The sequence below is a fragment of the Triturus cristatus genome, chromosome 4_2, assembly GCF_964204655.1.
Source record: "Triturus cristatus chromosome 4_2, aTriCri1.1, whole genome shotgun sequence".
Taxonomy (NCBI): domain Eukaryota; kingdom Metazoa; phylum Chordata; class Amphibia; order Caudata; family Salamandridae; genus Triturus; species Triturus cristatus.
The window spans coordinates 539,267,467-539,295,277 of NC_140586.1; positions in this window are offsets into that span (position 1 = coordinate 539,267,467).

Sequence of the window (27,811 nt, forward strand, 5' to 3'; positions counted from 1 at the left end):
TTTAAAGGGGCGTTCACCTAGAGCATACCACAACTAGTGCTGGCATTTTTTGTTAAAAGAGGTGCCCCAGAACATACCCTCATTGGGGCTGCTGGGGGAGGCCCAGTGATTATAACTTATGAAATGACAATATTTGTCAGAATACAGTGTATGGTAAAGTAGCGAGTTATAATTAGTGTTGTCTGGTTAGCCAGCTGAAAAGAGTGTGTAAAGAGGTCCGCTACTTATAATAATTTGAAGGTGGTGGATAAATTGTAAATGAAAGTTATAACTATAACTTTAGAAAGTTTGTGTAGTTTAAACTTGGTTTTATAGGGAAAATATGTTTTCCTAAGTATAACTAGCTTTAACCTTTGGTTTGTTCATTGAATTTCAGTGCTTTTTAAATTTATTTTTATAAAAATATGTTCCAAATTGTACAGTCTAGTGTCGCAAATTGAGGGTTGTTATGTGGATTGTCATACAGTACAGTGGAGGAGAATATTGTAAAGTCTATTGTCATACACTGGAGTATTGTAGATTGGAATTGTGTTGAGAAGAAGAGAGTGTGGCATTATATCGTACAGTGTGCTAAAGTGTTATATTGTGTAGTGTCAGGGTGTCTCAACAGTGGAGTCGAGTATCGATGGGCCTGATTACGAGTTTGGTGGTGCAGTGCCAGGTTCGCACCGCTGCTGCACTGCCAAACCCGTGGTCGGGCTGCCTGCCAGATTACGAGTATTTCTCATGTCTGGTGGGCTTTTTTTAATGTTCCCATGGTGGTTCCCTGAAAATGGGCACCATGCAGGAACTGTTTTGGGCATAAACCAAAAACAGTTCCAGCACGGCATGGACTGCAAAGTCCATGCCATGTAGGAACTGTGGTGCATGCAATCAGGGGGGCACATGTTTTGGCCACCTGCAGGCACCCTACACGGCCCCCTGTGTTTCTTCCCTGCAACGGTTTTCATGGAGGAGGAACCGCCATGAAAACCACAGCAGAGAGAAAACCGCGGCAGTCCCACCAAGCATACCGTGGTCTCCTGACCACTGCAACATCTCCAGGGAATGGTGGTTCCCTGGCAGCTGTGGCAGGGCAATGTTGGTCCAACTGCCCTACTTGTAATAGGGTGGTTGGAAGCCTGCCACAACCCCCATGAGTCTGGCAGTCCGTTGCCTGACAGACTCGTGGTAGAGCCATAGACTGAAACAACGAGTTATAGAGTGGAATCGTATGTCGAACAGTAGGGTGTCAGAGACTGTCCAATCAACCAATCATTCAATCAATCAGGGTTTGTAAAGCACGGCTACTCAGCCGTGAGGGTCTCAAGGTGCTGGGATGGGGTGGCTGCTGGTCCATCTGTGCTTAGGTGCTCAGCAAAAGAGCCAGATCTTGAGGTCCTTTCTGAATTGGGTCAGCGACTGGGATTGTCTGAGGTGGGTAGGCAGATTCTTCCAGGTCTTGGCAGCAAGGTAGGAGAAGGATCTTCCTCCAGTTTTTGTCCTGTGGATCTGAGGGACAGTAGCCAGAGCCAGCAGGGTAGAGCAGAGGTGTCTGGTGGGGACATGGAATGAGAGGCGGTGGTTCAGGTATGGTGGTCCAGCGTCATTGAGGGGTTGTAGGCATGAGTGAGGAGCTTGCAGGTGATTCTTTTGTTGACTGGGAGCCAGTGGATTTCTCGAGGTGTTTGGAGATGTGACTGCAGCGAGGGATGCTGAGGACCAGGCTGGCTGTGGTGTTTTGAACATTTGAAGTTTCTTGAGGAGTTTCTGGCTGACGCCGGTGTATAGTGCGTTGCCGTAGTCTAGTCTGCTGCTGATGAGTGTGTGGGTGACTGTTTTTCTGGATTTGGTGGGGTTCCATCTGAATGTCTTTCGAAGCAGGCAGAGTGTGTGAAATCCAGTCCAGGGCCTCACACTATGTGCCAACGGCGTTGATCTGATGCTTCATTGTGAGCAAGGAGTCCAGTAAGATGCAGAGGTTACGGGTATGGTCTGTGGGGTTGGGCAGGGTTCCCAGTGTGGAGGGCCACCGGGAGTCATTCCATGCTGAGGGTGAGGGTCCTAGAATAAGGACTTAGGTCTTGTCCAAATTCAGTTTGAGGCAGCTGCCCTTCATCCAGGTGGCGACGACCTTCATTCCATTGTGGAAGTTGTTTCTGGTGGTTGTTGGATCATTGGTGAGGGAGAAGATCAGTTGGGTGTTGTCTGAGCAGGAGACAATGTTGTTGAATCCGTGGTTCCTGACGATGGTTGTAAGATGGGCCTGGTAGACGTTGAAGAGGGTGGGGCTCAGGTAGGAGCCCTGGGGAACTCCGCAGCTGATCTCTGTGGGTTTAGAGAGGAACGGAGATAGTCTGACTCGCTGTGTTCACCCAGTGAGGAAGGAGTGAATCCAGTCAAGGGCCTTGTCACGGATGCCGGCATCATGGAGTCTCTTGATTAGGGTGCATTGGGAGACGGTGTCGAAGGTGGCCGAGAGGTTCAGGACGATGAGGGCTGCGGTTTTTGAGGGATTGGATATCCTCGGTGGTGGCAGAAGTGCGGTCTCAGTGCTGTGTTGCTCCAGAAGTCAGATTGGGAGATGTCCAGGACGTGCTTTGATTCAATGAACTCAGAGAGTAGGGCGTTGATGCCCTTCTCAATTACCTTGGCTGGGAAGGGGAGCAGGGAGATGGGTTTGAAGTTCTTGAGGTTGGTCGGGTCGTCGGATGGATTCTTTAGCAAAGGGTTGATCTTGGCGTGTTTCCAGTCATTGGGGAAGGTGGCGGTCTTGATGGAGCAGTTGATGGTGCAGCAGAGCTTGGGGGCAATGGCAGTGGTTGCTCTGTGGAAGACTTGGTGCAGACATGGGCCAGAGGGGGCTCCAGATGGGATGCTCTTCATGGTCTTGAGAGTGTCCAGTTAAGCAGGATCTGTTGGGGGGAGGAGGTGTGGTTGGGTGTGGTGGTATCGGGCTTGGTGAGATGATCTTGGGTGTCGAAGGTGTTATTAATCTGCCATATCTTGTGGTGGAAGAAGATGCCAAGTTTGTTAGAGAGGTCTTGGGAGGGTGGGACATCTGTGGTCTCAATGTTGGGCCTGGGGAACTCCTTGACGGTAGAGAAGAGTTCTTTACTTTTGTGTTCGCTGGTGTTTATTCTGTCCTGGAGGGCTGTTTTTTTAGTGGTTTTGAGGAGGCGGTGGTGTGCGGTGATCGCAACTTTGAAGGTTGTGTGGGTTTCAGGTTTTTTTTTGTTCCTCCATATCTTCTCTAGTCATCTGCAGGTGTGTCTGGACTTATGAAGGGTAGGAGTGAACCAGCTGGCTTTCTTGAAGTTTTGCTTGCCGGGTGCCTTTCTGTGGGTTGCCAGAGTGTTGGTGCAGTTGGAGATCCATTGGTGGAGGTAGCGTGCTGAGGTATTGGCGTCGGCATCTGTTGGTGGTGTGGTAGTGCTGAGGGATGCATGGAGCTGTTCTTCAGTGGTCTCGTTCCAGCTTTGGCTGGGGGACGGTGTATGGTGGGTTTGGTGAAGGTGAAGTGCACGCAGTGGTGGTCGATCCACAGAAGTTCAGTGGTGTGGCTGTAGGAGATGTTTCCGCTGGTGGAGAAAACATGTCGAGCGTGTGTCCTTCTACATGGGTTGGAGCGATGACTAGCTGCTTGAGTCCTACGTTGACAAGGTTTTCCAGAAGGGATTTGGTGTTCTGGTCATTGGGGTTCTCCAGGTAGAAGTTGAGGTCACTGAGTAGGATGTAATCAGTGGGCTCGGGGCAATGAGGTTGATGATTGCTTCAATGAAGGGTGGTCAGGAGCCAGGTGGTCTGTAGATGAAGGTGCTGCGAAGGGTGGTGTTGGGGTTGGTCTGGATCCAGAAGTGGAGGTATTCCATGGTTTTCACTTGTCCTAGAATGGAGTAGAGTATATTAGAGTGGAGTATGGAGAAGTAGAGTGTCATAGAGTGGAGTATCATCAAGTGGAGTGTCGTTGAATGCAGTGCCATATTCTGTATTGGAGTGGCCAATTGTAGGGAGAATTTGACAGTCTTGTCATCGGGTGTCATACAGTGTAGTACAGTGGTGTAGCGTGGTATAGAGTGTAGTATAGTGTTGTACATTGGGGTTGTTGACAGTGGAGTAGAGTGTCAGACAATGGAGTGGCATAGAGTGGAGTATAGTACAATGGCATAGAGTGGGATAAAGTGGAGGAAAGTGGAGTAGAGTGGAGTGGAGTACACTAGAGTGGGGTAGTGTAGAGTGGAGTAAAGTGCTATAGAGTGGAGTGGCGTGGCGTAGACAATAGTGGCGTGGAGTGTAGTAGAGTGGAGTAGTGTAGCATAAAGTTTAGTAAAGTGTCATAAATTAGAGTACTGTGTTGCACAGTAGAGTGCAATGGGGTATGGTACAGTATTGGAAAGTGATGTAGACTGCAGTAGAGTAGAGTGGCATACCATTTAGTGTATTATTGAATAGTGGAATGATGTAAAGTACAGTGGCATACAGAATAGTACCGTGTTTTACATTAGAGTAAAGGGGTATACATAGGAGTAAAGTGGCATACAGTGTTGTAGAATGGAGCTGCATAGGGTACAGTAGTGTGTGAGACAGTGGAGTTTCATAGAGTGGATTGTTGTATAGTAGCATAGAGTGAAATAAAGTCTCGTACTTGGAGGAGAGTTGAGTGGAGTGGTATAACATAGTGTGGAGTAAAGCAAAACAAAGTGTATTGGTGTTTTGTAGAGGAGAGTGGCATGGAGTGGAGTCTACTGAGGTAAGAAACTTTTATAAAGTGGAGTGAGGTCTTGTTAAGCAGAGTGGAGTGCTGCGTCACAATGAAAAGTGCCAAATAGAGTGTTGTACTTCAGAGTCTACAGGGATAGAGTGGAGTAGAATGTTGTAGAGTTCCATGAAGTGTGGTATATTGTTATAAAGTGGAGTATAGTATGGGGTGCCCACCCCGGGACACAGCTGTTTACTGTGGTTTGGCAGGAGGTTTCCAGCTTCCGACATGTCACAGCCACCACTCCGCTTCCAGAAAGTGAAGCATTAAAAATGCTCTAGCTTGCTGGAAGCAGAGCAGAATTGCTTTTAGACAAAGGGAGCTGCATGCAGCTCTAAAGTCTAAAAGCAATGTCGGCTCCCACAGGAGGCGGAGAGCTGCCAGAGACCGCAAGGGCATTCTGGCTCCCCCTGTGGTCCCAGTGGAAACTGGGTGCCCTGGGGATTGGGTCCCTGAAGCCAAAATATGTCCATGGAAGGGGGCCTCACAGCCCCCCTCAATCATTTGAAAAAGGCCAGGCCCCGGGGAGGGTGTCCCCAGGGTTGAAATGGGCCTACGGGAGGGGGGCCGGGTAGCCTCCCCTAAAAGTATTACAAAAAATAAAAAAGTTTGGGCCCTGGGTGATTGGGTTCCCAGGTCTGAAGTCGGCCTGGGGGCCACTCGGCCCTCTCTTTTTACAAGAAGGGTGAGCCCCAGGGGATGGTGTCCCTGGGGCCAAAATCACCCCAGGGATTGGGGTCGCGTGGCCCCCTCCCCTAAATAAAAAAATTAAAATAAAAAAGGGGCGGGCCCTGGGAGATGGAGTCTCCAGGGGCAAAATTGACCTGGAGGGGGGCCATGTGGCCCCCTCCTCCATTTAAAAAAGGCCTGGACCCTGGGGATGGGGTCCTCATGGCCAAAATCAACCCTGGGAAGGGGAATCCTCCACTAATAAAAGGAAGAAGAAAAACAAGAAAGCCATCCTGGCAAGAACCAATGGCCCTGCCCCCTCTAGCCAGCACTCAGCAAAAGCGCCTCCTAGTTAGGGGATGAGGTCCCCTTGGCACCTGAGGGTCCTTGGGGGTCACTGCCCCTCCTGTTACCTCCAGTAAGTCCCCCACACCGGTAATGCTGAGAGGTCATAGGAGGTCCTGCCCCCTTTTTCTACCATTTTGCAAACACGCCTCTTGGTGCACCACTGGTTGGGGATGAAGTTCCCTTGTATGCTGAGGGTCCTTGGGGTCCAACAAGCCCTCTGGTTACCTCAAGTAAGTCCCACACAGCAAGATTGCTGAGAGGTCAACAGAAGTCTACCCCCTTTCTCCATAACTCTGCAAAATCGCCTCCTGGGTCACTACTAGTTGGGAAATGAAGTCCCAATGACTCCTGAGGGTCCAAGGGGACCAACTACTCCTCCTATTACCTCCAGTAAGACCACACAGCGGGATTGCTGAGTAGTCAATGGAGGCTCACCCCCTTTCTCCACCAATCTGCAAGCACACCTCCTTGTACGCTACTGGTTGGGCATGAAGTCCCCTTGACTACTGAGGGTCCTTTGAGGCAAACAACCCCTCCTGTTTCCTCTTGTAAGTCCCACACAGCAGGATTGCTGACAGGTCATTGAAGACCAAGCCCACTTTCTCCTCCAGTCTGCAAACGTAACTACTAGTTAAAAACCATAGAAATTCCCTTAAAAATACCAAAGGTTATACGGACGTTATAGTTAGGAAATAGAATTTGAAAAACCTTAGACATTCAATTAAAAAACCAAAGGTCATAGGGACGTTATAGTTAGGCTCAGGTTTCACTCATGCAAAGCCAGTGAAATTCAGCAGTTATAGTTACCTGTGGTAACCATAACTTATGCCCCCGCAATGCCCTGCTTCTGACCTCACATATTACATCACGCATGACATGGTCAATGACATCACTGAGGACATCACAGATGACATCTGCAGTAACATCTGAAATGACATCGTCTATGACATCATCCAGTGAGTGTGTGTGTTTTCTAAATGTTTATTAGTGTTAAACATATATACCAAGATACTACAAAATATAAAAGTGTATACTACTAATGAGTGATACTATTTCTAACATATATTTTGTGAGTGGCTGTTTGATTCTGAGTGTGTGTGAGTGGGTTCTGAGTGCTGGTATGGGTGTGTGAGTGGGTATATGAGTGACTGTATGGGTGTATATGTGGATGTATGAGTAGCTGTGTGTATGAGTAAGTGGTTGCATGAGTGACTATGCTGGGGAGTGAGTGAGTGTATCAGTAACTGTATAGGTGAGTGAGTAGCTGTGCGAGTGGCTTCATGGGTAGGTATTTGGGTGTGTGAGTTACTGTAAAGGTGAGTGAGTGGGTATCTGAATGGTCATGTGAGTTAGTGGTAGAGTAAGTGGCTGTATGGTGAGTGAGCAGCTGTTTAAGTGGGTGTTTGGTTAAGTGAGCTGGTGTGTGAGTGGCTGCATTGTAAAGTAACTATCTGTGTGAATGGATGTATGGGTGAGTGACCAGATGTGTGAGTGCTTTTATGGATGTGTGAATGGGTAAGTGGTTGTGTGGGTGTGTAAGGGAATATGTGAGTAGATATATCGGTGAATAAATGGCTGTGTGAGTAGCAGTCTGGGTAAGCGCGTGACTCTGTGACTGGCTGGATGGGTAAGTGACTGGTTGTATGAGTTCTTTATGGGTAAGTGAGTGGTTGTGTGATTGCCTTTATGAGTGAGTAAGTGGGTATCTTAGTGGCTCTATAGATGTGTGAGTGGTTGTGTGTGCACTTGTATGTGTCTGTGAAGGGGTATTTGAGTGGTTGTGTGGATGTGTAAGTAGGTATATTAGAGGTTGTATAGATGTATGAGTGGGTGTATAAATGCTTCTGTGGGTGATGTCATCAGTTATGTCATAAGTGATATCATTGGAGATTTCATGCTTGTCATCGGTGATGTCACTGACACTGTCATGAGTGATGTAATAAGTGAGGTAATACGCAGGGCCTTGCGAAGGTGTAAGTTATAGTTATGTCTTAACTTTAACTGCTAATTTTCACTGAGCCTAACTATAACGTCCCTGTAACCTTTGCTTTTTTCATGAATTTCTAAGGTTTTTAAAAATCTATTTCCTAACTATAACATCCCTGTAACCTTTTGTTTTTCATCGAATGTCAACAGTTTTTTAATTTGTATTTCCTAACTCTAAAGTCCCTGTAACCTTTGGTAAATCGATTATTGTAGATTAGAGGTGTGTACAGGTGTGCAATTTCATGCACTTGTGTTAGTGAGTCCTTGTCATTTGTTTTAGTTTATTAATAACTTGAGGTTTTTTTTGTAATTTTTTGTTGCAACAAATTTGCGATAACCGTGGAGACTCCTTGAAAACGGGGTGATTTCTCATAGTGTAAAACAAATACATTCAATCAATCAATCAATCAATCAGTCATTTGTAAAGCATACTACATACCCGCGAGGGTCTCAAGGCGCTGGGGGGCCCCTATTGATCAAATGGCCAGGTCTTGAGCATCCTCCTGAAGGTTAGCAGGTCTTGGGTCTGTCGTAGGCTCAGTGGGAGGGTGTTCCATGTCTTGGCGGCGAGGTGGGAGAAGGATCTCCTGCCGGTGGTTGTTCTTCGGATGCGCGGGACTGTGACGAGTGAGAGGTCGGCAGAGTGCAGCTGGCGGTTGGGGATGTAGAAGGAGAGCATCTGTTGAGGTGGGCTGGGCCGGTCTTGTGGAGTGCCTTGTGTGCAAGGATGAGGTGCTTGAAGGATATCCTCTTGCTGACGGGGAGCCAGTGCAGGTCCCTCAGGTGGGGGGTAATGTGGCCGTGGCATGGTACGTCGAGGATCAGTCGTGCCGAGGTGTTTTGGATGCGTTGTAGTCGTTTGATGAGCTTGGTCAGGGCTCCTGCGTAGAGAGAGTTTCCGTAGTCAAGTCTGCTGCTGACGAGGGCCTGGGTGACTGTTTTCTTGTATCTGTCGGGATCCATCTGTAGATCTTGCGGAGCATGCGGAGGGTATTGAAGCAGGAGGAGGAGACGGCGTTGACCTGCTTGGTCATTGAGAGCGTTGAGTCAAAGATGATTCCCAGGTTGCGTGTGTGGTCGGTGGGTGTCAGGGCTGCTCCCAATGCCGTCGGCCCCCAGGAGTCGTCCCAGGCTGAAAGGTTGGAGGCGAGGATGAGGACCTCCGTCTTGTCCAAGTTCAGCTTCAGACGGCTGGTCTTCATCCAGTCGGCGACGGCCTTCATTCACACATTTTACAGTATTTTGGGCACTAGGGGTTTATTACAATAATGTTCAAACTTAATTTTTTCTAGTGAGTTTCTATAAAAATATTTTGGAGTATATTTTCTGTTTTTGTGGTGCCGCCGCATATTGCGATGACATCGGTAACTACAACGATTGTGTCTTTTTTTTAAAACATATATATACACATATTCTACAGTATGTTTGACACTAGGGGATAATATGGTCAGCCGTAACGAGAAAGCTTTTCATTGTTCTGTTTTTATCCCACGTATTTGATTCTGTCTCTGCACTGCGCCGTTCGCTTTTAACATATGGGCTCGTAGTTAATTTGTGTGATCGCTATGTTATAGACAAATATATCTTGCAAAAAAGATTAAAAAGGAACTCTCACCTTATTTTTTAACTTTGCGCCTCTGTGTCCCTAGCGTCTGCTCCCCGGTCCACCACAGCTTGTGCTGATTGTGTGGAGGGAGTGCCGACGCGATATTTTGCCTCTACTTCCGGTGGGATAGTTATGGCCGCCATCTTGTAAAGGTGACGGTCAAGTTTCTGGCCACATCACATCCATCACTGCATAAAGGGAGGGAATGGCGCTGACGCGCATTTGATAACATGGTCAGCCGTAATGAGAAGGCTTTTCATTGCTCTGTTTTTATCCAAAGTATTTGATTCTGTCTCTGCTCTGCGCCGTTCGCATTTAACATATAGCTACGAAGCTAATTTGTGTGATCGCTATGTTATAGGCAAATATATCTTGCAAAAAAGATTAAAAAAGAACTCTCACCTCATTTTTTAACTTTGTGCCTCTGTGTCCCTAGCGTCTGCTCCCCGGTCCACCACAGTTCGTGCTGATTGTGTGGAGGGAGTGCCGACGCAATATTTTGCCTCTACTTCCGGTGGCATAGAAACGGCCGCCGTGTTGTAAAGGTGACAGTCTAGTTTCTGGCCACATCACATCAATCACTGCATAAAGGGAGGGAATGGCGCTGACGCGCATTTGATAACACGGTCAGTCGTAAAGAGAAGGCTTTTCATTGCTCTGTTTTTATCCTACATATTTGATTCTGTCTCTACACTGTGCCGTTCGCTTTTAACATATAGCCTCATAGTTAATTTGTGTGATCGCTATGCTATAGGCAAATATATCTTACAAAAAAGATATAAAAAGAACTCTCACCTTATTTTTTAACTTTGTGCCTCTGTGTCCCTAGCGTCTGCTCCCCGGTCCACCACAGATTGTGCTGATTGTGTGGAGGAAGTGCCAATGCAATATTTTGCCTCTACTTCCGGTGTGATAGTAACGGCCGCCATCTCATAAAGGTGATGGTCTAGTTTCTGGCCACATCACGTCCATCACTGCATAAAGGGAGGGGATGGTGCTGACACGCAGCGGACACGCGAAGTGGCCACGCCGGCGGCGCGCCAAAGGAAAGCTCGTCTGCGCCCGTCCGTGCCTGACACGAATCCAGCGCCAGCCATGCTGCCAGTGGCTTCACTAGAAGAAATATATCCGCATGTTATCTGAAATAAATGAATATTAGTAAACAATGCGGACACTATATAGACGTTAACAACACCAGAGGTCCTATAAGTTGTTGGAAATGTCAGGTACAGATAACTTTTGACGACCACTCCATTATAAACGAACCTGTAAAAGAAGACTGTCATCAGGCGTCTATTCGAGGGGGGTTTAATTAATGCATGCTCTTTGATTAAACATGCTTTAGACATCAATGAATTAATTATAGATAACAAATTAAACTACCTATGTATCACGGAAACCTGGTTAAAGGAAGACTGTAATCCGGATATAGCAGTCGCCTTGCCCCCTAACTTCACTATGTGTAGGAAAGACAGAGAGGGTGGCAGGGGAGGGGGAGTAGCTATTATACATAGAGAGATCTTACAATGGAAGACCTTTACCCTGCAAGGGTTAAAAGGAGCAGAAAATATGGGCTTCTGCTGTACCATAAACAACTCCTTTTCCCTCTCTGGGGCCTTGCTATATCGTCCTCCAGGTAACTGCAATATCTTCCTGGAATCCTTAGGAGATGCTCTTAGCGAGGCGGTTCTTAGATATTTAGATATTCAAATTTTTCTTTGCTTGGAGATGTTAACTTACATTTGGAATGTGATAACAGCACAGGAGTTTCATCTTTCCTGGAAATGGTCACCCTACTTGGCCTGAAACAAGTTGCTCAGGGACCAACACACAGAGCAGGGCATACGCTGGATGCGGTCTGCACCAATCTTATGTCACTTCAGATAGGAAATCCAATTCCATAGGTGTGGTCTGATCATAGCTTTATTCCTTTTGTCTTTACAATCCCTAAAAAGGCCTGTGTAGTCACGAACAACAAAACGGGTGTACCCAGGTGGAAATGGCAGTCATTAGTCTCCAATCCCTCCTTACTAGCAACAGCCCAAGACACTGTTCCAACACTCACGGGGGAACCGGGAGAGGACTCGCTCAGGTTCCACAATTGGTTAACATCTATAGGGAACAAATTAGATTCCCCTAAGTGCGGTATTCATACGACTAAAAGAAAAAGCCACAATGATCCCTGGTTTTCAAAAGAACTGGCGGATCTTCATTTGCATTGCAAACAACTTGAACGCAAATGGCGAAGGGGATAAGAAGCAACCAATCTGCAAATTTTTAAAACATCTAGGAAACAATATCATTTGGCTATTAACAAAGCTAAAAAAGAATATTTCCACAGTCGAATCATTATGGCAAAGCATAACCAAAAAGAAATATTCAAAATTGTAAAATCTTTCACAGATCCCAAAGCTTTACATTCTGAGATCCCTCCGCCACTTACACTTTGTAACGAAATTGCACTTTACTTTGTAAACAAGATTAAGATCATTCAAAGGAATTTTGAGAATCATAGACCTCAGGATTTCTCTGATGGAAAGGTACTAGACCACAGAATGGACAGTTCTGTCCTTCAAGCATTTCAAACTGCCTCGTTAGCTCAAACTAAAGAGGCAATATTAGCCTGGAAATCAGGTTCTCCATTGGACGCTTGCCCCCGACTTTCTTACACCATATCATTGATGTTGTGAATCCGGTGATTAACGAAATAGTGAACTCCTCCCTAGCCATGTGCATAGTACCAGACGAATGGAAATTTGCTATTGTGAAGCCCCTTAAGAAAAAACAGAATGTTGATCCATCTAATTTATCCAATTATAGGCCTATATTCCTGCTACCAATTTTGGGTAAGATCACAAAGAGAATAGTCTATGAACAACTCTCTATTTTTTCTGAGTCTACATCTATTTTTCATCCCCGCCAATCTGGATTTTGCAAAAAACATTCAACAGAATCAGCATTACTCGAGATATCAGACACCCTAAAATTCATAACGGATAGTGGCAGGAAGGCAGTCCTGATCCTTTTGGATCTGTCTGCCGCTTTTGATACCGTCTTGCATGATATCCTGCTAGCCAGATTGAGAACTTGTGGCATTTCTGAGCTTGCACTGACATGGATTACATCTTTCCTGTCAAATAGAAAGCAGGTTGTCTCTTTGGGCTCCTTTCTATCACCAGAACGTACCGTTACCACGGGTGTCCCACAGGGGGCTTCTCTTAGTCCACTTCTATTTAATATATATATATGGCCCCACTTATTTCATTGATCTCGACCGTTGAGATCGAAATCACATCCTATGCTGACGATACCCAACTGATTCTGTCACTGGAAGAGAAATCTACGAAAGTCGAAGAAAACTTTAAGGCTTGTTTTACGGCAATCATCAAATGGATGAAAAATAACCACCTCTGCTGTAATACTGATAAGACAGAAATCCTTCCAATTGGAAAAAATAACTTCTTGCAACCTAATGATTGGTGGCCAGATGATACCGCAGCCCCCCCTTCAACAGTAGAGGTTGCAAAAAATTTGAGAGTATGCTTTGACTCTTTTCTTTCTTTTAAACCTCATGTCCTAAAGCTAACAGGGACTTGTTTTGGCCTCATTAAAACATTGAAAAAAATGTTCAACCTAATCCCGCTTGCCGCGAGGAAAACGGTAACAGTGGCTCTTATACTATCGCGGCTAGACTACTGTAATAGCCTCCTGGCAGGGACTAATAAAGCCACCCTACGGAGACTCAAAGTAGTTCAGCATGCAGAGGCCAGACTGGTTCTAGGCTTCCTCGTAGAGCGTCAGCCTCTGCCGCCTTAAAAACTTTACAAGATTCAAACCATATATTACAACAAGGACACTCAGATCTAGCTCTGCAAATTTACTTACAGTGTCTGGTTTCAAATTGTCAACTAAAGGAGGGAAATCAGCAACGGTTTTGCGTGGAATAGTCTGCCAAAGGAACTTAGAGCGATGGAACAGGAAGAGCCGTTTAGAAGGGCCCTAAAGACTTGGATCTTTGGAATATCAGATGTCTGCTCCTCGACCCTGAATTAGCTTCTACATTGTTATAGCAGACCTTAGTTATCTGCAGCGCCAGGAGACTCCGTTAGAAATGACAGTTGCGCTATATAAGCTACACTTTTCATTTCATTTCATTTATTAGTGTACTGTTTAAACTTGTATTTTTGTAGTGAGTTTCTATAAAAACCATCTTAGGAGTGTATTTACTGTTTTTGCCGTGACGCCGTAGGTCGTGATAACATCGGTAAAGCGACAATTGCGTCTTTTTTAAAAATTGCAAAACATACTGTAATTTCCCTGAGTTAGGCCGCCCTGTAGAAATTAGTGCCATTTTTACATGCACACTTTCCTTTCCTAAAGTTGCCTTCTCTTTACCATATCAACCTTTGGCACACATTTACATTTGTGACTCTTAAACTCGTTTCTTGGAAACGCTGGCCTTGCTGACACACAACACTTCATGAGCACACTATCACACTGCCATGACATTAGACATGGCCCTCACGTGCATGACACAAATGTGCTTTATTATTACGTCCATGTGGTGATGCAGATATCTTTGGAATGCAAACAATGGCAGGCCAATTATAATTTTGGCCCGAGGCGAGGATACCATTTTCTATATATATTCTTTTGTTTTGTAACATAATTAGAAGAAACACTTCTGCTGATTTCGAGGGGTCCCTGCATGCTGAAGCTCTCACCTAGCAGCTGACCAGCATCTCCATGAGGGGTGTCCAGTTCGTGACCAAGGTGGAGTCTTACACTCATACCCATCAGGTAATGGGCTTAGATCATACAGAAGGGGGCTTCTTGGCAAAACATACATCTGCACCCTAGACACGTAGGTTAGGGATTCATACTTTAGGAGTGTGCTACATAGTTGTACCACTGTATATGTATGCATATATAAGTTGAGTCAACAAAATGGTCAAGCTATCCATTTTATTCACTGTTCTGACATTCAGTATGACTGCTGTCTGCTTCTGTCTATTAATCATCGCAGCCCATATATTCTATGCAAGAATCTCTATGGTTCAATAAATATTGAAAACGTCCCTCTGTGTATTTCTTGTATATTTCTCTGAACGAAAGAGAGCATGAGAAACTGAGCAAAAAGTGGGAAGTCTGTCACCATGGTTCCTGAGGGAACAGTGCTGTCATGTTTAGTGATTGCCAGAACTATTCTTCCTCAATTCAGATTTTGTGGGATCACGGTGGCACTGCGAGCTAGCTGGTCCAAGGGACAACACATCCTGTGGGGGTGTATGGAATCAGTCTGGCACAATCCTAAGTTTATTTTGCCCCAAACACGCAGTTCCTGCTGATGGGTGGAATCTACACGACATGGAGCTGCCAACATTGGTTTGCTTCATAATATCGACTGAGTAGCTCTAATGTGCTTCCTCAGAGATCCCTGTACACCTTTTAACCCGGAGATGCACGTGGCTGAGTACGTATACTCTGTTGGCTGTTTGTAAGATCAAGCTTGAAAGAATATTGTTTCCACTGTGTTAGTCGAATTCTGTAATACTTCATTCTCACAACTTAGCACAAAATATATCAGAAAACTGCATATATGCGGTTGCTCAAAAATTACTAGAACATGGCCACACCTTAGATGGCGGGGAAGTTACCTTTGTGGTAGAGGCACACAAAGCAATTAGGGCTGAGGTATTTTACTCCTGGGTTAAACTCCCTGCCGTGGATGATGCTACATGGGTATTTCACGATATGATGTTAGTGAAACACCAGAAGACTTGGTGGGATAATAGTGGCACTGCTCGCTAGCTGGTCCTAGGGACAACACATCTAGCGGGGGTGCATGGAATTAGTCTGGTACCATCCTAAGTGTATGTTGCCCCCAAAAGTGAAGTTCCTACTGATGGGTAGAAACTACATGACAATATATATATATATATATATTTATATATGCGGAAGCGTCTTCTGTGTAGAAACTACCTCCTCCAAATCGGAAGTCGCTTCGTTACGAGAGGACCCCACAGAAGCAGGTCCTATTCAAATTCTGTTGAATTCTTCTTGTATCTTAGAAGAAAAACAAAGCCTTGTGCGGTTCCTTAATTATTTTAACCAGCCACTATGCCAAACGCGTTTCGAGTGCGACGCACTCTTGTTCACTGTCAGTGAACAAGAGTGCGTCGCACTCAAAACGCGTTTGGCAAAGTGGCTGAATAAAATAATTAAGGAACCGCACAAGGCTTCGTTTTTCTTCTAAGATACAAGAATAATTCAACAGAATATATATATATATATATATATATATATATATATATATATATATATATATATATATGATATATGCAGCTTGTTTTTTCTGCTTGTTTTAGTTTTTCGTACCCTGTTTGTCATTTCTTTGAATAAAAATAAAACAAAAAAATGATAAAATCTTCAAATAACACCAGAAAAGGACATACAAAAACAACAATAAAATGGTTCTTTTCAGAACTGCCTTTCATGGTTAAAAAAAGATATGCTGAATGAATGAATGAGTGCATGAGTTTGTCTATGGTGATTGAATGAGTGCATAAGAGGTGTATGGATGATTGAATGAGTGCACAAGAGGTGCATGGATGATTGAAGGAGTTGATGATTGGTGAATATTTGATTGAATAAGTGTATGAGTGGTGATGGATGTTAGTATAAGTGCATGAGTGGTGCATTGGTGCTTGAATGAGTGGTGCATGGATGTTTGCATGAGTGCATAAGTGGTGCATGGATGATTTAATGAGTGCATGAGTGGTGCATGGGTGATTGAATGAGTGCAATACATCTAACAATATTTCATTACTTTTGATATTAATATATGTTTGTTAGAATTATATATAACTGAGGATATGGGAATGTAACTGCACATATGATTACTAAAACTCCTAAGCCTGTATACACAAAGGTATCCCCCAGTTAATTTGAGGCCTAGGAGGAGGGGGAAAAGGGTAAATACAATAAAGCGACCTCTTATCTGGCCTATCTAATTTCAAAAGTGTTAATTACTCAAAGTAGACATTTCCCCATAAAACAAAGTCTCAGCACCAGCAACTACTTAATGAAACAAAATCTCAGCACAGAACCTACTTTCATTAGAGATATTTTTATTTATCAAAAACATTTATATTTTTATATATTTATATACTCTTTTTGAATATTTTGGACTCATGTGCTCATAAAAATATTTACAAATAAAGACAACTTCATGTCAACATTTCAATTGAAAGAAAAATCAAAGTTAGGTTCTCTCAGTTTTGATACAGGTTTTGGTAACCCCCAAAAGACACCATCATCCTTCCATTCTCACCTTTCATTCTATTCACACATACCATCAATCATACCACACAAAAATGACAATAAAAATACATCTGTGACGGGGTCCTACTCGCTGTTGCTATCCGTCATAATTGTCAAAATCGGAATTAGACATTCACAAGTCCATTGAATTTGTTTATGGTTGATTCTTCTTTTAGTTTAATTCTTAGGTAGGGCTCCCAGATGTGTAGTCACTGGTCTATGCACGTTTCGGTGAAAACAACAATTTTGTGTCACCTTCTTCAGGACCAAGAGAAAAATATTTTGCATCTATATAGTGGTCTGGGGGGTTTTCTGCAATAATACAATAATAATTTACATAAGACAGGGGAATGTCATTTACTGCAATATTTATAAAGAGCACTCAACTTACTTAAGAATCATCTTATAAGGCACCCTAAGAGCAAAAAAGATGCTAGCGTCATCTCTTTGCTCCTGATCCACCTTCTCCCGTGTTTAGGTAAGGTAATTGTGGTCAAATAGAGCTCAAAAAGGGTTAAAGATCCCCAGGGTGCTATATAGATTAAAAATAGTGAAATAGATCCCTGTGTTATAATGAAGCAAGTGAAATGTGAAAATATAAAGTGGGTACACCCAAATAGGAAAAAAGAAGAGAACCTTTTTTTTAAAACGATAAAACCTACATAAGTCTTCAGACATGGAATTATCTCTAATTCAAAGAAGTGCTACATAGTCCAGATCGATGTCATCAATCAGATAGTTTGTCAGGGAGTGGTTCTACAGTCAAAGGCAAAAATACTTATTAGTTACCAATGAATTTCATCTTTATTTATTTTCAATACTTATAGAGACGAAATAGTAGTGACTTAGCCCTAATTAATATTTTCTTATATATGACGGAAATTCTTTAGATTAATTGAGATCCAGTCTGATAGTATATTACAAACATTACATGTCCTCCATATCTTTAAGAATATTTTAGTTCCATCTATAGCATAGAAAAACAAGGTTGTTTTATTTAAGGTTTGACTATTTCTGAGGTTGTGAAACACAAAATGGTTGAATTCCTAGATATCTCTTACCTATGTGTTGGAGACACTGATGGTTTCCCAATATGGCTTAGTAGACCCTTTATCTTGTGTTTACATTTTTTTTTATATATTTACTTGATAGCTCCTTCACGGGATTTTAATCTGCAAAAGTAAGAGTACACTGCCTCAGAGACAAATGTAAAGTTAATACTTATCAGAAGATTAAATATTAAAAATGCCTGCTCTATGATGGATATCAGAGCATTAACCATTATTGAAATGAGCTTGGGTTATCCAGACAGAGTAAGTTTTCTATAATTTACTTATCACCCCTCTAATTCGGACGTTATTCTTAAATATGTCCTATTAATAGATGTTGTTTACGGATTGTAAGAAATACCGAATAGTTTTATTAGGGCTATTGCTACATTCAAATAATTTTATGTGAATTTATGTGATATTGTATATGAATGTTGTATTGTGTGTTGGTTGTATGTCAGATCGTGATATGTTGTTGACAACTGAAATATTTTCTGTGTTCAATGTAGGAGACTCTGGATACCACAACCAGCCATGGTTACTGACACCACTGCGCAACCCAGTCGCTCCAGCAGAAGTGTTCTTTAATGAGGCCCATTGCCAGACCAGGTGGATAATGGAGCGGACATTTGGCTTCCTGAAGTCAAGATTCTGCTGTCTGGATAAGACGGGAGGTGCCATCCAGTATGCCCCAGAAGAGGTGTGCCAGATAATCGTGGCTTGCTGCATGCTACACAACATAGCAATATGTAAGAACATACCTATAATTGAGGATGAAGGAGACCATCAGATGCCACCGATGGAGGATCCAGCACTGGGCAATGATGACAGTTGTGATGATGATGATGGAGTGGGTATGAGACAACAGCTTATCCACAACTTTTTCACATGACTGTAAGTATGCAATGAGAGGAGGTGACTAAACACCATTGCTTGTTGTTGTGTAGCTGGTGGACAATGCGTATGTATGCTTGAGAGTGCAGGATAAGTGTCCTAAAGTTTTTTGGAGACTTGCTTTTGAAATGTTTAAACTAATATGTACAGTGTTTCAGTGAATCCTAGCCAGTGTTAACAATGACATTGTTGTGGCAGTATCATACTTCTCTGACTCATGAGACAATTATTTCTGATTGCTAAATTCTGTTATTTATTCTTTTTTCCCAGTGTACTTTGCAATGTCATCTTCAGAGTGGACTTAAATAGTTGTGCCTTCACCGGTCATATGATGCTGTGACTGACACCGACATTGAAATATTTTTTTTGTTTATTTTAGCCCTCCCTTGTTCTTTGTTCATTTTATCATAGGTTCTCTGTTTGGGGTTTGACAGTTACCCCTTTTTACCGTATTTAGTTCCTCAATATTCTAAATAGGAGGGGTGTTTTGGATGGGGCATAGATCTACATGTCGTGAATCAATGGACCAGTATAATTGCCCAAGTGAGTACAGGATATTGTTAAAACTTCCTCTGAGATGGGGGGTTCACTCACCCCGCACCATAGGGTGTAGAGGTAGAGTAAAGTGGAAATAATTTTTGGTGATAGATGTATGCATATTATCCACACAGCGACCTTTGCTTGCTGTGAAGAATAAGACCTCGGAGATTTGTCTGCTAGGGGAAAATTGACAAAGTCACATATGGGCTGGTATGAGCGGGAGCATGCCTCAGGTCGTTTTGCTTCCTTCTGGACCAATCACATCATGTTCTGGGGGAGGTACATCGACGATGTTGTAATACTGTGGAATGGTAGTGTTGAACAGCTCTTTGCCTACCATGATTTCTTGAATGATAACCCCTACAATATACGGTTGACAGTCAACTATAGCACAGAACTAATTGAATTCTTGGACATCGTTTTTTATGTCAAGGCCAATATGATACATAGTACCATGTACCGAAAAACAACAGTGTGCAACAGTACTCTCCACGCTTCCAGTGCACATTCCAGATATATAATTAATAACATACCCTATGGCGAAATGGTGCGTGTGAGAAGAAATTGTTGTATTGAGATTACCTTTAATACAAACGTCAAACAGACAAAAAAACGTTTTCATGCACGGAGGTTATGATATTAAGATACTAGAAAAGGAAGAAAACAGAATATTACACACCACGAGGTCGGATGCCCTGAAAATTAAAGAACCTAAGCGGACCGTGAACAGACACAAGCAAGTGGCCTTTGTTACACAATATAACAAATGCAGGACTGATATTTACCCCAAGCATTGGTACCTCCTTACTGACAAACCAGGTCTTAAGAATAGTGCCCCCCAAAAAACCTAAGTTACATATCGCAGAGGCAGGAAGATTAAGGACTGGTTGTGTCCCAGCTATGTGGTAACATGAAAGCCTGCCACCTGGCTACCTGCTCCTGTCATTGGTTTCTACACATGTAGAGATTGTAACATATGTATGCTGGGCAGAGGAAGGACAAAATCCTTCAAATTTAACACAGACAGGACATCTGAAATCAGGCATCACATTAACTGTAAGACTAGATTTGTAACATATGTCTTGGGCTGTCTGTGTAATAAAATCTATGTGAGTAGTACCATAAGGCCACTCAAGATGCGCCTTCAAGAACATGTACGTACAATAAAAAATGGGGATACCCGATAACCTCTCATCAAACATATGCAGGAACAACATGACGATGGGACTACTATATGGTTCCTGGGCATAGACCATGTACCATCAAACCCGCGAGTGGGGGGACAGGGAACTTTCCCTCAGATGTAACAAAGTGGGTTGGATATGCAAATTACACAGTGTGTGTGGCGTGGTTGAACCTATTTTGTTTATCCATTTCTAGCCCTAATACTCCCTGACGCAAACTTTGAAGCAAGTGAATTTTGGGATTGTTTGGAACACATGTTGGGAATTGTGGGATTTTGAATATACATGCAATGGAACTCTCGTTGGCCACATTGCTTTAATATCTGATTACGGGTCAACATGTAAGAGAGGTACAGGATTGGATAAAAATATTGCCCAACCATTAGATATTGGAATCAGATACATTTTAAACATGTTGATTCCCCTCTTTGGATTGTGACACAAGGGATGTCCCACTTTTTGTATCTTTCATATTTCCTCTTCATCATACTTCCTGCTCTCATCACACCTTCATATATATGGCATTGGAATCTGTGTTTTTTAGGTAAGAATCGAAATAACAATTAATGACATTTTTGATATGGTTATCTTCACTATACTTGACCCATGGGTCGAATGCCACCTGTCTAATCCACGCTAACATTAGCGTGAATATCTTGTCACTATGGGGCATATTATCAAGACAGGCGATAACATTACCGCTGCTTTAGCGGCAGAAAACTGCCGCTAAAACGGCGATAATGGGCTTGATAATATGCTCTATGGAGTTCCAATTGAAGCCCATGTTAGATGTGAAGGTCATCTTTTTTCTTTTTTTAAGTTCAAAAAGATTTATTGATAAGAGATATAAGGAATCACATCATAGTACATCAAGTTAAATACATGTCGCATAAAAGAAAAGTTACAATACAGTTAATGAATTGGGTTGCAAAATAAAAATAAGAAAGAGTAACAAAAATAATGATACAAATGCTTAAGTATCAAGTAATGTAGGAACAAGTAGGGGTATTTAGGGGGGATTTGAAACTTCTTGTTGGGCGGGCGAAGTAGAAAAGAACGGGTAGCACTAGAATCTAAATACATTGTAATAGGCGACCATAAATCCAACCGTTTCGATGCCAAGTGTATAGGGTATAGAAAAAAAGTATCCAACCTGTGGTTATGGCAAACAGCATACCATCATGCCCTGTAAGAGATCTTAGAAAAGTCTTTCCAGTTTGCTGTGATTCACTGAAATGCAAATCCTAGCAGTAAATCAACAATGTTAACATTAGACAGACTGTTCTCCCAGCAAGATGACAGACTCCCTAGAAAAACATGAGTGTAGGAAAAAGGAAATGCAGTGCCAAAAATCAAGTTAATTTGAGACCAAATTTGTTTCCAAAAATCAAGTACAATAGTACAAGAAAATAACATATGAAATAAATCAGCTTTTGCAGAAGAACAAGTCCAACAAATATCAGGTACTGTGGTGTCATTTTTGCTCAAAGCATTAGGTGACAACAAGAGTCTATTATACACAAAAAACAATGTTTGCGTCGTGTTCGCGGCTCTGGAAGACTTACGTAGCTTGATCCATAATTTATCCCATAAAGACACTGACCAAGAGACTGTAAAGTCTCGTTCCCAATCCTCTTCAGTTGTAGATTTCTGTCGAACTTTGTCATTACCATGCAGAAAGTTATACAATGTGGAGGCTTTCGGAGTTGTAATTAATAAGGTTCGCAATTGTGATGAGGAATCTGGGATAATTGAAGCACTGGGTGTCGCTGTCAAATGAGTAAATACGTCCAACACAGCTTTTTTGAGAATGAGATACTTATGCATGAATGAGGCAGGTAAGTTAAAAGAGTGACGAAGCAAGGGAAAGGGTAAAAAGTTTGTGTTTGAAAAAAGTTAAGAAATCAAAGTGAGACCTCTTCGATGCCAGGACTTCCAATAGAATGGTTTATCCCGAATAAGCAAACTTTTATTATGCCATATTGTAGAACCGAGAAACGAGTCAATGGTATTGTGGGGAAAAAGGAACAAAGGCAATAAAAGCTTGGAGGTCATTTTAATAATGGGAGTAGATAGGACTTGAGGTTTGCGCGAGAAGGAAAGGTATTCATTGAAGGAGAAAGGGGATAGAAAAAGACGCTCGATTGTAGTCCACAGGGGGCAGTTCTCCTTAGGGTCACGCAACCATAAAGAGGCTTGACGTAGAAGGAATGCCTTTTGGTATGTCGGGAAATCGAGAAAATTGACTCCACCTTCAGTTTTGGGCCGAGTTAACCTAAGTATAGACATTTGGGGTTTCTTCTTATTCCAAAGGAAGGAAGAAAGAATGGAGTTAACTTTCCTGAAGAATTTTGCTGGGATAAGAAGTGGGATGTTGGAAATAGTGTATATAATTATGGGCGATAACATAATTTTAATAGTGTCCAGTCGACCCCACCATGACAGATAGAGGGGGTGCCATTTAGGAGTGAGGTCTGAGATCTTTTGTATGCATTTATCCATGAACCATGATACTGTATCTGAAAGTGAAGATGTGATATGTAAACCCAAATATTTGATGTGGTTAGGAATCCAAGTAAAACGAGAAGCCGTAAATTCGGGTTTGAAGGGATATTTTGTTAACAGCAAAATCTCACACTTATCGTTATTTAACTTATAACCCGAAATTCTGGAATAAGCTTGTACTTCCGCTAAGAAAGCAGGAATTGAGTCAGTTGGTTGAGACAGAAAGAGCAGAATATCATCTGCATAAGCTGCTAGTTTAATATGCAAGTGGAGTGTTTCAAAGCCATGCAAGTTTGGATTCTGATGTAATTTTGAAAGGAATGGTTCCAAAGCCAAATTAAAAAGGAAGGGTGAAAGGGGACAACCTTGACGCACCCCCCTCCCTAGATCGAAAAACGGAGATACCAATCCATTAGCACAGACAGCCGCTCTAGGACTAGAGTAAAGAAGAGAAATCAAGGAAATAAAATTGGAACCAAAGCCAAACCATTTAAGAGTGTAAAACAGGTATCTCCATTCAAATCTGTCGAACGCCTTCTAAGTATCCAACGCTATTGCAGCTAGGGAGTCTTTGACACGTGGAGATTTCGACAATACGTTAAACAAAAGGCGTGTATTATCAGTTATGTAGCGGCCTTTATCAAATCCAGATTGTTCTATCCCTATCAGATCTGGTAGATATGAATCCAATCGTAAGGCTAATGCCTTAGAAAAGATCTTATAATCAATGTTTACCAAAGATATAGGCCTATAATTCTTACAATGTTTAGAGTCTTTACCCTCTTTGGGAATTAGACAGATATGAGCATCTGCCAGATGAGTGTCCTGATGTGGTGAAAAAATTTATTAGTGAGTATAATTTAGGTATTAAGAGTTTAGAGAAGTGAGAATAGAAATCAACAGTGAAACCATGAGGGTCAGGTGCTTTGTCATGTTTGAGAGACTGCAGGGCGGTCGTCAACTCTTGCTGCATTAAGTATAATTCTAATGAAGATAAATCTGGTAGAGTGTCTTGGGCTTTTTGAATGGTAGAGAAAAAATGTGATAAAGCTTGGTCGGTGGTTTGCGTTTCAGGGGTATAGGGGGGCAGATTTATGACGACTGGCGCATCCCTGCATATCAGCAGGGATGCGCCAGTTATTATGCGCCACAGCTGCGCCACCATGGATGCGCCGCATTTATAATGCGGCGCACCATGGGGCAAAAACGGCACAGATGCGTGACGCATCTGTGCCGAAAAGTGGCGCATTGCTGGAGTTGCGTCGCAAGCGCGACGCAGCTCCAGCAATGATCTGGGGGGCCCTATCTTTACAATGCTGTGTCAATCCTTACGCCTGCTTCAAGCAGGCGCAGGGTTTTGACGCAGCATGGGCCTAAAAGTGACTGAGTGAAATCTTGTAGATTTCACTCAGCCACTTTTAGGAGGCGTTCCTGCGTCGGAACGCCCCCACCTGCCCTGGAACGCCTACATGTGGCGCAGGGCTTTACAACGTGACGCATCTCCCAGATGCGTCACGTTGTGAATACCCCGCACCATGCCGCAGGATTTGCACCGCTGCTGCGTCACAAAAGTGACGCAACGGCGGCGCAAAAGTGGCGCAAGTGCAACATAAATCTGCCCCATAGTGTTTTATAAAAAAGAGAAAGTTTGTGTAGAATATCATCTTTAAACTTTAGATCTAAATTTGCATCATAAATAGATTCAATATTCAGTTTAATGTGCTTAACATTCAAGTAATTAGCCAGAATTCTCCCTGCCTTATTCTTACCCCCATAAAATTTAGCGCTGGATTTTAACAAATAAAGAGAGGCGTCCTCCGTGGATCTCTTATTAAATTGCATTTTGGCTTTGATAAGAGCAGTTAAACAGTCTTTTGAGTGTGAAGTATAATAAGAGTGCTCCAGTCTCTTAATGTCCTGAAGGAGGATTGCAATCTGTTTGCGTGCAACCTTGCGCTTCCTTGCAACAAAGGTTAGTATAAAATCTCTAGCTGAGGCTTTAAAGGCATCCCATAGAGTAGAAAGGGGCATGGAATCGGTTTGATTTATCGTGTAAAATTCCTGAAAGAAAGTGGTGAAGTAGGCAGTACATTTTGGGTCTAAGAGAAGGGAGTTGTTAAAGCGCCACCTCCTTGGGCCTGTGATTTTAGGTAAAATGTCAAGACCAATTGAAACTGGGGCATGATCTGATAACAAAATGGGGCCAATTTCTGCACGAGAAAGAGTTTGTAAAATATCATGGGAGACAAAAATATAATCGATTCTTGATTGGGAGTGATGAGATGGGGAGTAGAAAGTGAATTCCTTGATGGTCGTATTACACAGTCGCCACGCATCAAGGAGTTTATGTTGAGTTATGGTGTGAACAAAGGATTTGTGAGATTTATTGGATACAAAGGGAATCTTTGAATTCCTATCAATGAATGGGTCAAGTTATCACTAATGCAGTGAGAAATTTGTTTGGCAAGTGTGGTCCAGAAAGAAGGCTCTCCACAAGTAGCGGTGTAGACATTTAGAAGAGAGACTGGAACACCCTTTAAAGATAGCTTAACATTTAACCATCTACCATAAGTGTCCGATTCTTGAGATAAGAGTGAGAACGAAAGAGATTTGCGACAAAGTATCATTACTACATTACGTTTGCCATCACCTGGGGAAAAGAAAACCTCTCCAACCCAACGCTTCTTTAACTTTAAGGATTTGACATCTGAAAGATGAGTTTCTTGTAAAAAGACAATGTCAGCATTCAATTTCACTAAGTGAGTCAAAACCCATTGTCTTTTAATGGGAGAATTCAAACCCCGTACGTTCCAAGTTATCAAATTTAAAGACATAGTTTAATGGAGGTATAATAAGCTAAGAATATAAGATAAGAACCCAATTCAGGCAGAGAAAGATGTAAAATATTAGAAAAAAAGAAAGCGACATTTAATCCATTTTCAAAGGAGAAAAGGAGATGAAAGCTATAAAATAAAACCATGGTAAAAGTAAAAAATTAAGGGATGAGTATAGTAGATTGACATCAGAAAATGTAAATATTGTAACTACAAAAGAAAAAGAATAAAGCAAAGTGATAAAAAGCAGACAGGCGAGGATGAATTGCGAGATGAAATAGAAAAAGGAATAGCCAGAGAAAGTATTGAGGACATCAAAAAAGCAAACGTATACAAATTGTGAAACAAACTGAGTAAATACGATGAGTGTGACACCAAAAACAACAGAAAACAAAATAGAGAACATACCTAAGAAGGGAGGATGTGAAGGAGGGGGAGGTGAGACCACAAGGACATACAGAACATCCGAGCATGGACACACAGGAAACCAGGGAGAAACCACGCCGTGAGAAGGGGGGATCTGTGGGAGTAAAGAACAATCAATTAAACATATGAATAGCAAGACAAAACATGCATTTTGAACTAAGTCAAGACCATAATGGACCATAACCTACAAACAACCATTTTAAGGGAAGTAAGCCATAGCAATAGAATATAGGACATATGCAGAACCTTGGAGATAATATCAAGACAATCAATAGTAACAAAACATTAAGTATTAAAGGACGATGAAGAAGCGGAGGAATCCATGTTGACTGGTCTACAAGAGTTAATGAAGCTCATCGGATCTTCATATGTAGTAGTTTTGTTGTTGTATGTCACCTTGAAGAGGCAAGGATGAAAAAGTCCATAGCGAGCCCCCAAAGAGCGAAGATCGGATCTCATATTAAGGAATGCTTTACGCCTGTTTGCGGTGGCTTTAGCATAATCCTGAGCAAAAAATAAAGTAGAACCAGACCATGTGATTTTCGGGATGGCTTTGGCCGCTGATAATACTTTGATCAAGTCCGTGTATTCCAAGAAGTACAAGATTACACCTCTCGGCCGCTGCGATTGCGAAGTGTTAGAAACAACTCGGCCCAATCTGTGTGCTCGTTGAATATTAAGTACAGTACTCTCTGGTAGGTGAAGCAATTGAGGAAGGAAAGATTTGAAAAAGGAGACAGCATCTGATCCTTCAAGTCCTTCAACCAAACCATAAATTCGTAGATTGTTTCGCCGATTCCGGTTTTTAAGGTCCTTGACTTGGCGCTGGAGCACAGAAACTTGGGAGTGTAGTTGAGAAACACTTGCGCATGAAGCCTTGAGTGAGGAAACATTTTGCTCAACTGCCGAGACTCTGGTACCCAACTGGGACCAATTATCCATGAGAACTTCCAGTTTAACATTAGTCTCCTCCATAAAGGGATGAAGAGCTCTGATTTCCTCTAACAGGAGCTCCATGGAGACTGATGAGGCAGAATTAGGCGGAGAAGGGGGATCCTTTTTCAATCGTTTTGTGATAGATTTCCCTGAAACTGCTGAGGGAGGATCCATTTTAGGCTCAAGAGATTGCTGCATAGACAATAGTGAATCCTCAAGTTTAGAAAATTCTATGAAAATTCTGGAGTTTTTAACAAAAGATTGCTTCACTTTAGAAGAATTCTTGGTTCTGCCCATCAAAATATAGAGATTAATGAAAAACACAGGGGGAAAAAACCAGGAGACAATGGTGAAGATGTAACTAGGAGAGTTAAATGTTCAAAAATGACCAGTACGACTATGTCTTCCTGTAAATGGCTAATGCAAATTAATGGTATTTAAAAGTTAATGGTACACAAAAAACATGAGGAGAGAAATAATTAATTGGGTTAATAGAATAAATGAATCCAAAGACATGACATCAGAAAGCACATAGTTGTTTGCAGCACTCCTCAGAAAATATGTACCACAAAAAGGTTGCTAGTCGCTTCTTTTCACAGAGAAGTCTATGTGGTTGAAAAACATGGAAAAGAAGACCATGGAAACTACATTTGAAGTGTGACCAGGAAAAATAAAGAAAGCAAAAATAGCCAACACATCTGTGTCTCCTATGAACAGTTTAGGCAAAAATTAATGGTATCCAAACGTTTATGCAGCTGAGACAGAGAAGATAA